This window comes from Punica granatum, chromosome 3 (genome assembly GCF_007655135.1).
Source record: "Punica granatum isolate Tunisia-2019 chromosome 3, ASM765513v2, whole genome shotgun sequence".
Taxonomy (NCBI): domain Eukaryota; kingdom Viridiplantae; phylum Streptophyta; class Magnoliopsida; order Myrtales; family Lythraceae; genus Punica; species Punica granatum.
Genome location: NC_045129.1, coordinates 10,804,511 through 10,815,261, shown reverse-complemented (window position 1 = coordinate 10,815,261; position 10,751 = coordinate 10,804,511).

Sequence of the window (10,751 nt, the reverse complement as noted above, 5' to 3'; positions counted from 1 at the left end):
CGCGTATTATGGTCGGTCATGGCCATACGACGACCTGGTTGAGTTGTGGATTAGGTAGGATTGGATGAGTTGCTCCGTGATGCTCCTTAAACTGTGAATTTTCTTGCAATATAATTTTCTTCCCATGTATGTCCTAAAATAAAATGTTTTGATTTTATCCTTTGTAATTGCAAGGCTACTTCGAATAAGATAATTTTATCTGATAGATTATAATCTTATAATTGTCCGTAGTTTCAAAAAAATAAAAGTTATCTAGCTATATGATCATCATGTAGAAAGATCTATATTATATTGCCATCTTTGTAATAGTATCCAATACTTGCAATTCCGAAAGAAAATGGGGACCATTCATCATTCACTTGCACTTCTAACATTCGCTTGTCCTTCCGCCTACATTACTCGATTGCTCTTCAGTTAAGGTATCTTAGAAAGATCTATATTATATTGCCATCTTTGTTATAGTATCCAATACTTTCAGAACTACTCATGCAATTTATATGGGTCTGATAGTACGATAGCAAGTAATTGGACGATATAATAACGGTCAAAATTTATAAGAAACTGGTACCATATAAATATTGAGATATAAAGAGATTTGATTTCTTTTTTTCCTTTAATAAGGAAGAGGAGGGTGGAACTAGCTATGAGATTAAGGGCTTGTTCCTTTTAAAGAGTTTTTTCATTTTCTTAAAAAAATATTTTAAAAAACAGTAAAATGTAAAAAAAAATGTTCATTTTTACATTGAAATAAAAAGATTTTTTCAAGAAAATTTTATTCTTCATTATTCCAGATTGTATGTAGATTAAAAAAAGCTCATTTTTTAGTTCTTCATTTTTTTTAGTTCTCTAGTTTTTATTTTGTCAATTATTTCCTTTACTATTTCCTAATTTATGACTTCCCTTTATATTTATTTTTATATTTATAGATTCTATTTATACATCTTTTAAAGGTGATTATCTCCTATCTTTTCTATTTATAAATTCAATTTATAAAATATTAATCGAAAATAATATCAAAACTTTCTCTTCTTTTCATCCAAGCTTCTCTTTTATTATTTAATTTTGTTTATTTATTCATCAACATCAAACTCGTTTGATGATTTCACCATTGTAATCTCTGACTATATAGTGAAAATACTATACAAGCGAATGTGAATTTCTTTATATATGACCTTGAGAGAATGAACCCGTGGTACGTGCTGCAATGATAAATTATAAAAATAATTGTAATTTGATAAACTATTTATGATAAGATGTGGTAAAAAATTAGCAATGATAAATTATATAAATAAATAAAACTAAAGAATAGCTACCAAAAAAAAAAAAGCTTCAACTTTGCCCGCCTTACCCACCTACCCCGCCCTTCCTTTCAATTTTGTCATGAACTTTTTTTGGGACAAATAACATGAGTTTTAATTTTCTTCCCATGTCTGTCATTCATCACATATTGCTGATGTGGCAGACAAACAACACTTACATGGCAAATGATGACATGAGTCATTACGATTATATGAAATAATAAAAAACAAATTAAAAAAAGTCCTAATTAAAGAAAAAAAGGTGGGGCATCCCCAAGCTATCGGAGGTCGCTGCCGAGCTCTGACCTCATTGGCGACCTCTTTCAGGGGATGGGTGGCTGATGGGTACGTCCCCACAACACTCCCATCCCCCTAACCGGAGGTTGTCAACAAGCTCTGACCCAGTTAGTGACGTCCGATGGAGATTGGGTGACGTCACCATATGGCAACCATTGGAGTCAACGCGCTTCGATGGAAAATTCACCATGGAGGTAAAACTTATGATCAATATTTTCTATATGAATCCTCATGTGATTCCTCCGAGCCATTCTCAAGAATCAACACAAGGGCTTTCTTTTTTCTATCTAGGCAAATATACATATATATTGCTATGGGGTGACAACCTAAGCAAATTCCACGTCCACAAAACATGGAAGAGATGTTGCGTATATTTTTGAATTTTTTTAATACTCTCTCTCTATGTATACATTTGCATTTTAAATATGTTTGTATATATGTGCATCAGATGAGTTTGAATATTGCATTCCATGTATCGTTCTTTCCTTCAACCCATATTCCACCTAACTTTCACCGCCTCACTTTTGTCCCCTTTAAAAATCCTCCATTTCAAGCTTTCTGTTCATTTTTATTCCTTCGATCAAAATCAAATACAAAGACAGTTTGATAGGAAATAGAGAGGTTGAGAGTTGATCAAAGAAAACGAGAGAAAAATTCTAGAAATAGAAAACGTCCACTATTTGATGTTTCGGAATTCGGAAGGCTTGTCATGGTGAGTAATTTATTCCTAAACTAGCACTTTTATTATCGTTATATCCATACTTTTAGAAGTGCATTGTTATACTCATGTCAGTATTACGGATCATGCATATATTTTATACGATTGATTATGATATGATTGGAACCATGAATGATTCGGCTAGTTTAGGTTGTTGTTATTCATTCAGCGTCAATCCCATCCAAACAAATCTTTTTAGATATTTTTACAGGTCAATGCGGCGGTGGAAAAGCAAGGCATTATATTTGGATTTTTCTTTCATTCAAATTTGTATCGAATATTTCAAATATGTATAAAGTATTTAGAATATGTACCGAAAAATTTGTATTGTTGAATATCGGATATGCACATTTTATCGGCATTTACTGGATTTTATGGAAAAGTTCGGGATGTTTTAGTTGGTATCAGAGCTGTCCACCAACAAGAAGTATGGAAACTAAGTGCTATGCGAGAAAAATACTACACCTGACTGTGGTGAGAGCCACCTCTTGATCCAGAGGAGCCATTTCTAGAATCCTACTTGTCCAGTAAAGTGTCCTAGGTCTGAACATGGTTTGTTTTAAATATGCATTTAGGAGTCACTCCGCGTGCAAATTGAACGGTGGTGGGACAAACTTCAGCGAGGACGCTGAGTCCTTAACGTGGTGTATGTGACACCGTATGCAAATTTCACATCGGCAAAATACGGGAGAGAAGTTGCGTATATTTTAGAGTTTTTTAATACCGTCTCCCTATTTATACGTTCGCATTGAAAATATATTTGTGCACGTACAAATTATTTTATTATAAAATAACTTCTAATTATGTATGTGTGTATATAGTACATATATATATACATAAGTGTGTGCGCATAAGATGAGTTTGAATATTGCTTTCCATATGTCGTTCTCTCCTTCAACCTATATTAACAGCCACCTATCTTTGACCGCCTCACTTTTGTCCCCTTTAATAATCCTCTATTTTCAAGCTTTCTGTTCATTTTTATTCCTTCGACCGAAATCAAATAGAAAGACAGTTTGAGAGGAAACAGAGAGGCCGAGAGTTGATCAAAGAAAACGAGAGAAAAATACCAGAAACAGAAAACATCCGTTGATGTTTCGGAATTCGGGGGTCTCGTCATGCTGAGTAATCTATTGCTAAATTGGCACTTTTATTATCATTATATCCATACTTTTATAATTGTATTGTTGTGGCTATATCAGTGTTATAGGTCATATATGTATTTTATGCGATCGGTTATAATATGACTGGACCCACAGATGGTCCGGCTAGTTTAGATTGTGATTATTCATTAAGCGTCAAGGTCACCCAAATAAATCCTTTCAGTTATTTTGACAGGTCAATTCGGCAGTGGAAAAACATGGCATTTTATTTGGATTTTTCTTTCTATCGAATTTGTAATTATCCAGTATTTCGAATATGTATAAATTATGTGGAATTTGTATCGGAAATTTTATATTATCGAAAATCAGATATGCGGATTTTGTCAATATTTATTGAATTTTATGAAAAAGTTCTGGATGTTTCACATGGTGTTGCGCATAATATCTTAGGAGCAAAAGCATGCGATGGAAAATGGTACATTTCAATTCTCTCCCGCCTTTATTTATCCATTTCTTCGTGAAAATAAACTGTTAAGTGGGCTACTACGTGGAATGTACAGAAGTAGAGATTGACATGAATGGAATTTCTAACTGGTGGAGCTAATAAAATAAAATAATAGAGTGTGTGGAGAGTTGCGATAAATGGTGGAAGCAAATAATAATAGGACGGAGTGAGACTCACCCGATAAGAACGGCGAAAGGATAATGAAAGTGTAGTCACATATTTAAAGATCACCTATATATTGGCATGTTGAAAGTGATTTTAATTCTAAATACTGGAAATTTCTTCAAAATTATAAGTTAATTCTATTTCATACGGGGAAGAAAGGAATGGGGGTGTGTGGTGAAAAAATCTAGACCATCTTTTATAGACACTTTGATTTGAATAATATAATCCACAAATTTATATTAACAGTCGATTTACTGCAAGGAAGTAGCTGAAAGGAGACCCGGAATTATTTTACCAGTTTCTAATTGTTATATAATCATTATTATTACTATTATTTCTAAATTAGGGTTACAGTCTTTTTTTTATCTTTTTTTCTCTTTTTGGTCACAGGCTCATGGACCCATCTAGAAGAAGAGACAAATATGAGAGAAGAAATAGGAGTACAGGGAGTTCTCTGATGTGAAATGAATCCAAGACCTAGATCCAGGTCCAAGGACGATTCCATCGCACCGAATCTCCTTTCTCATTATTATTGAAAATTAATTATTTGGTAGTTTTTCATTGAGTAAATAAGCAATTTCGTCCCTGACTTTCGCAAGTTGTATCAATTTCGTTCCTGACTTATTTTTTGCATCAATGTAGTCCCTAACTTTTTTGTAAGATCAAATTGGTCATCGACTTTGCACGGTTACATCAATTTAGTCCCTGATTTTGCACAGTTACATCAGTTAGTACTGCAGTTGCATCAATTTGGTCATTATATGGGGTGATTGCATTGATCAGGTCCTAATGTTACATCAATTTGGTCATGTCGTTAAGTATGGTCCCTGACGGTGTTAAATGGTGCAAATTGTTTCTTCAATTTGGTCCTTGTGCTACATTAAATTAGTCCCTGCGCTATTTCAAGGTGGGTATCTTCATCCTCGTCATCGTCACGAGGCTCTTCATCAAACAGAGGAGAGGGATCGAGTTGCACAGCGTCCTTAGCCCATTAGATGATCTTCTCGACTTCATCCTCCTCATCGTCGGGGTTCGAGCAGCTAGGGTCTCGATCTCGGCCGTTGCAAGCTAGTGATGTCCCTGAGGGGACTAGATTCGCGGAAGCCACAGAAGGAGAAAATGATGGGGATGAGGAAGGATGAAGGGAACCTCTAAGAGCAGTGAATCGAGCAGAGAGATCATCGCCCACAACGGCCTTCAGCTTGTCATCAACTTGATGCAGAGGAGGTGAGGGTTTTGGTAGCGAGAGGGATGGAGCGAGGGGAGGAGATTTGAGAGCTTGGAAGCGGCGGGAGAGATCTAGATCGAGGGAATGAGAAGCAGAACCGGCGACGTGGGAGTTAATTATGTCGTGCAGTTCAACTTCAAATTACGGTATACTAAAGCATACAAGATTTCAAATCTTTACCGTACCATTGCTACGAAATTGTTGCCAATCTTCCGAAAACACATGAACCAATCAAAACCCCGAAGAAATATGTATAAACACGAAAGCTCGACATTCACAAACAGCTAGATAAATTTGCGCAACCATGTTCATCTGCCTCTTCAACTTCATACACCCTTTAATTAATTCCTTCACCTCCTCTTTGCTCAAGGGCTCCCCCAATATCTCCTCCCTCGACCTCACATACCTCGGACCTGTGCCGGGCAAGTACGGTTCTAGGGCTTGCACGAGCTTAACCCCCTTCTTCCCCTGCGGCTATATGTGTCTTATGGACTCTAGAAATCTTCTTGAAGGCCGGGTGGGGTTTGGAGTATTTCGACTTCCTGCCCGGGATTGAGGGGCTCGAGGGAGAGGACGTAGTATCGGCGGACCTGAAGGTGGCATCAGAGGAGGGTTGGGCGGCAGCAGGGTCGTCGATTTGGGCAATCCTTGTAGCGGAATCGCAACAGCGCTCGCGGCGGATGCCGTCCTCGATCTCCTCTTGGGCGCGGCGGCTCTCGTTGAAGCGTTCGACGTTGGCGTTGTTCCACAGGGAGAAGTGGATTTCCGTCGATGGCATGTAGCAGATGGCGCCGAGGTGGGGCAGCTGGAGGTTGGAGTTGAGCTTCTGCGGGGCGAAGATGGGGAATGGGACGGCGAAAGAGAAGGGGAGAGAGAGAGAGAAAGAAACATAGAGAGAAGATATAGAGAGAGAAGGCAGAGGAAGAAGATGATAATTTAGGGTTACATTAATTTGCCCAGACGTTACATCAATCAGTCCCTGAACAAATTAACGAAACAGTAATGCCGTCTGCCCCTCAGCCACTCAGACTAGATTGATGTAACCAGGGATCGATCTGATGTAACGCCAAAACTCATGGACTTGTGTTGCGAAAGTCAGGGACTAAATTTATGTAACCGTGCAAAGTCAGGAATGAATTTGATATAATCGTGCAAAGTCAGGGACGAAATTGATGCAAGTTGCGAAAGTCATGGACGAAATTGCCTATTTATTATTTTCCATTTCATTAAAATATATACTGTACACTATATATAAAAGTACCACTCTCTTAAAGTGTCTCTCCAAAATTTCTTTCCATTTTACTCTCACTAAAAGTAATGATTTTATGCCTATACATGATGAAGGTAATCAATCGCAACCCTTTAAACCATCATGCTTTGTGGCTAATAATTGATGTCCGTTCACTTATGTCAACACCCTATTTTGGTCCACCGACCCCCAATTAGGATCCCAAAACTCTAACGAAAAATGGAGAGGGCAACATATGGAATTTTGTGGCACGCAGAATTGATCCCGAAGAGTGAGACATGAATTATCAACATTCAAACCGAAAGTAGTGGACAAAGAGGAACTCACATCTTTGTATCGTATTCTTCGGTGAGTAAGACTATCTTCATGGATCCCAGAGCCTAGTTCGGTATTTTTAGATCAAGATTTGGTGAGTCAGGGACATTTCAACAGAAAAATCATATCGAGAGCCCATTCGAGCAAAGAGATAAAATTCATGGGAGCTGGGGTGCCCAAACAGTGAATACAGCAGCTCGTGCAGGGGATTCGACGCATCATATCATGATCAATCTTTAATCTAAAAGGGCGAATCTCATATGCTTTACATAGGAAATCGAGTTAGGTTCGATTTGATGGGTCGCTTATCCCAAGATTCAACACGAAGAAAGAGTTACGAATTTTTGAGCGCACCATGCACGAAACTGTTAAACCGGGACAGATTCTGCCAGTCGAGGGAGAAAATCCATAGAAAATTCAATTCTTCGTTTTTTAAGCGTGGCCAACGTCATTGGATTCCCAATTCACTGAATATTCAGAAAATGGAAGAAAAGAAGATATGTTTTTGGCTAGATTAATACAGAATTGAAGATTTTCTCACAGATTAGAACCAAATCTCCCGGTTTGGTCAGCTGTTGAAGAAAAATTATTTCGGCTACTTCCCGAGGTCGAACGATCTTAAAATTTTACAAGGTTGTGCCTAACTCGTGTAGGGATCAAGGAAAAATATCAGAAAGATCCACAGGTTCATGAGCGGCTCAGAAAAAAATTCGGATGGACTGCTGGTCACAGCTCTGTTCCTTCGACTCCAACAGAACAAGATTGAGTACAAGCAACAATTTTCCCCTCTTTCTCTTCCCCATCACTCCATCACGCACCATCACTTCTTCTTCTTCTTCTTCACGTTTTCTTCTTCAAGAAAAAAAAAAAGGATGACAGAAGAGAGAAGAGCAGGAGCCCACGCAACCATCAGGGGACGGGGATCTTCTTCTTCTTCCTCAGCTGCACAATTTATTTTTTTTTTATTTTTTTTCCCTTCTTCTTCGGCTGTAACCAGAGCCATGCAACCAGCAAGATGACCCCTCGGCTGCAGCTTGTCCACGAACCAGAAAGATCATCCCTACACACCTCTCTTTCACTCTCTCACCCCCTCTGGACTAACCCTCCTTCCCCACGGCTCCCTGAAAAGAGAAAGGGACAGAACAGCAAGCTCACGGAACTCTCCCATTCTCCCTAAAATTTGCCGAGCTCACTCTCACTCACGAGTTCTGGCACTCTCAGTTCGCTACAGCTAGTCTCACTTTACTCCGAGCCCAGCGAACACCCCTGCTTCTTCCCCTCGTTGCTGCGGGTGTTCCACGCGTTCTTGGCCTCTACTCGGCCTCTTGTCGCTGCTGCCCTGTGCTATGCAATGGATTGAAGTCCCATTCACGTTGACAAGCTACCAAGACAGCTTCGTGTTATCCGTTCAGCAGCTCTACTGGGCTGTAGCTGCTCCAACGTTTCAATCTCGAGCTCACCATCGAGACTCCGCCCTGATGCCGTCTTGCCTGACTCGATCTCCTCCCAGCTCAGACCCTCTTCGATCAACAGCAGCTGCTTCAGCTTGAGCTCCTCTTTCCCTCACGGTAAAGCTCCTTTCCAATCAGCAATTGGAACTAGCTAGTCGATTGTGTCCCTTCGTAGTTTCGGTGAGTTTATTCGATCCGAGCGCAATTGATTGTAGGTAGCTGTGATATGTGATCATTCTTGGTCAGTTTGGGATCATTTCATTTGGCTTTATTTACTCGAAATGCATTTAAAGTGCGTAGCTGAGCTGAACAGTTACTCTTGGATTGTTCTGAGCATGTTTGGATTAGTTTGGTGGATTTAGTGCCTTGCTTATGTCTCATTAAGGTCCATTTTGAGAGGTTTTAAATTCTGACCTGAATTGACTTCCGGGTTTTGAGATTCATTTCGATCATGATATGGAGTGAGGAGGACCTTTTGGTGCCCGGATCATCTTGGTTTACGCTTACTTGCATCTTTACTGGGATATGGTGAAATCGATGATATATAACGATGTTTGGATATGTATAATTGATGTCGCGGATAATAATTGGATAGAGGGGTTCTCAATTTGATGTTTGGTCGTTACCATGCTGTTTCAGATCATTTAAAATTGTCTTTTCCCTACTTTGTCCCCCCTCCTCGTTTTGTCCTTGTTTTCTTGCATGTCATGCCGACCAAGAGGAAGGAGATATGAGAAGATAGAGGAGCGGCACTTTTTGATTACTTTAAGATGACGGGGAGGTCGATCTAGGCTTAGATCGATCCCGACTTGAAGGCCACCTGGGTCCGTGGTTGTTGCGGGATCTTCCAAGCTAATCGATCCTAGAAATCTCCTAGGATAAGGTAAGATTCCTCGATCTTAGTAGCATGTATAAGACCTCATTTTCATACATTAATATTTTGATTGGATGGTGATAACGTGAAATAAATGTTGGTGGACCGTGTTGATGAACGAGATTATTCTAAACCCGATTTTACGAACTTTTCAATCTGTTTTAGTTTGGTCCCTGGAACATTTTCCACATTTCAGATCAGCCCCCATTTTCCAAATCCGTCTCAAACAAGTCCAGGGGCATTTTTAGCATTCTCCGATCAATTCCTGAATTTTCCAGAATTTTTCAACCATTTCGGGGAACTTTTCAACCTATTTCATTTTAGTCCCTGGAACATTTTCCACTTTCCAGATCAGCCCCCCGATTTCCAAATTCGTCTTAGACAATTCCTGGGCCATTTTAGCCTTTTCTGAGCAGTCCCTGAATTTTCCGGAATTTTTCAATCATCCCAAGGAACTTTTTATTCTGTTTCAGTTTAGTCCCTGAAACTTTGACCGAATTTCCAAATCAGCCCGGTTCTTTGAAATTGTTCCAATTCGGTCCTTGGACAAATTTGTGAAATGTGTATTATGATTCTGAGTGATACATAATTACGTGCAACCCTACTTTGTCTGTTTGGCTTTAATCGGTTGATAGATTGTAGGTTAAACACATTAATTTTAAATAATGTGCATAGGTTTGTGTATCGGTGATTGTTTCGGGCTCGTGAGGATTCAAGAGCATTTTGGCCATCATCGACCGAATATTCTTGGTTTTTAGGGACCCGTCTTGGTTTCCGTGTCACAAATCGCTTCATAAACCTATAGTATCCAAGGTATAGCACAGTAATCATTAAAAGAATTTCACATGCGGGGAAAGGATGTGTAACTTGGCTAAATGAATCACTCGAATTTAAGCAAAATGTATAAATTGATAAATTACCGGTAATCGTCTCGATAATTTAGAACGGGTTCTTCTGTCATAAAATGCAGAATTTGATTAATTGTGCACTCGGCTTAATCAAACACGGGCAAATAGGCAAAAGGGATAGTATTGAATTTTCAGGTGAAAACACACGCTTTTGGCCTAATTTGTAAAAAAAAAAAAAACCGCATTGTCACCATACAGAGTAATCTAAAATAGGCCCATACATCTTTAGTCAAAGTAGCACCGTACACAAACATGTTCCTTTATTCATTTAGGCTAGGAAATTGTTTGCTAAATAATCCCGTTCATAATTGGATTAATCACGTAAACTTGGCTTAATAAACCACTTGTTTGCACCCAACGACTTCATTTACTTTTGTATGTTTTCGTTTGTTGCTCGTTATTTGATCGCGGTTTGGGCCCGAACCCATAAGATACGTCATGCACGGGGTCCAACGCCCCTAAACTATCGATCATGGGGTCCAACGCCGCACACACACAGAGTGCGCGCAACCCCGAGTGCGGAATCGGGTCTTGCCTTGACTTACTGCCTTGCTCCTAGTAGTGTCTATGCGGAAGACGATTCGGATCGGATAGGTAAGTTGTGGCCGAACATGACTTGGGAGCTCGACCGACCCTATGG